At 39.2% G+C, this 1488-nt stretch overlaps 1 non-coding gene across 1 annotated transcript; it reads left to right on the forward strand.

Annotated features, from left to right (window-relative positions):
- Positions 1–722: 722 nt before the first annotated feature.
- LOC112739960 (small nucleolar RNA R71) lies at positions 723–830 on the forward strand. The gene has a single exon (XR_003170893.1). It is a non-coding gene; the product is annotated as a small nucleolar RNA R71 (small nucleolar RNA).
- The last annotated feature ends 658 nt before the right edge of the window (positions 831–1488 follow it).

A 1488-nucleotide genomic window follows, 5' to 3' on the forward strand; every position in this document is an offset into this window, starting at 1 on the left:
CTCTTCTGTCTTGCTTGGGAGAGTACTAGGAGGTGTTTCAGTGATTTTCTTACTCAGCTGGCCCACTTGTGCCTCCAAATTTCTTATGGAGGACCTTGTTTCACTCATGAAACTTAAAGTGGCTTTGGACAGATCAGAGACTAAGTTTGCTAAATTAGAGGTATTTTGTTCAGAGTTCTCTATCTGTTGCTGAGAAGATGATGGAAAAGGCTTGCTATTGCTGAGCCTGTTTCTTCCACCATTATTAAAGCCTTGTTGAGGCTTTTGTTGATCCTTCCATGAGAAATTTGGATGATTTTCCATGATGAATTATAGGTGTTTCCATAAGGTTCACCCATGTAATTTACCTCTGCTATTGCAGGGTTTTCAAGATCATAAGCTTCTTCTTCAGAAGATGTCTCTTTAGTACTGTTGGATGCATTTTGCCATCCATTCAGACTTTGGGAAATCATGTTGACTTGCTGAGTCAACACTTTGTTCTAAGCCAATATGGCATTCAGAGCATCAATTTCAAGAACTCCCTTCTTCTGAGGCGTCCCACTATTCACAGAATTTCTCTCAGAAGTATACATGAATTGATTATTTGTAACCATGTCAATAAGTTCTTGAACTTCTACAGACGTTTTCTTTAGGTGAATGGATCCACCTGCAGAATGGTCCAGTGACATCTTGGAGAACTCAGACAGACTATAATAGAATATATCCAGAATGGTCCATTCTGAAAGCATGTCATGAGGACACCTTTTGGTCATCTTCTTGTATCTTTCCCAAGCTTCATAGGGGGATTCACCATCTTTTTGCTTGAAGGTTTGAACATCCACTCTAAGCTTGCTCAGCTTTTGAAGAGGAAAGAACTTAGCCAAGAAGGCCGTGACCAGCTTATCCCAAGAGTTCAGGCTATCTTTAGGTTGTGAGTCCAACCATATTCTAGCTCTGTCTCTTACAGCAAAAGGGAAAAGCATGAGCCTGTAGACTTCAGGATCTACTCCATTAGTCTTAACAGTCTCACAAATCTGCAGGAATTCAGTTAAAAACTGATAGGGATCTTCTTATGGAAGTCCATAGAATTTGCAGTTCTGTTGCATTAGAGCAACTAATTGAGGTTTCAGCTCAAAATTGTTTGCTCCAATGGTAGGGATTGAGATGCTTCTTCCATCAAACTTGGAAGTAGGTGTAGTATAATCACCAAGCATCCTCCTTGCATTATTATTATTTTTGGCTGCCATCTCCTTTTCTTGTTCGAAAATTTCAGTAATGTTGTCTCTGGGTTGTTGTAATTTAGCTTCTCTTAGTTTTCTTTTCAGAGTCCTTTCAGGTTCTGGATCAGCTTCAACAAGAATGCCCTTTTCCTTGTTCCTGCTCATATGAAAGAGAAGAGAACAAAAAAAGAAGAGGAATCCTCTATGTTACAGTAAAGAGGTTTCTTATTATTAGTAGAAGAAGAAATGGAATAAGAGTGAAGAAGAATGGATAATCCAAACACAAGGG

The sequence above is a fragment of the Arachis hypogaea genome, chromosome 13 (genome assembly GCF_003086295.3).
Source record: "Arachis hypogaea cultivar Tifrunner chromosome 13, arahy.Tifrunner.gnm2.J5K5, whole genome shotgun sequence".
In the NCBI taxonomy this organism is placed as follows: domain Eukaryota; kingdom Viridiplantae; phylum Streptophyta; class Magnoliopsida; order Fabales; family Fabaceae; genus Arachis; species Arachis hypogaea.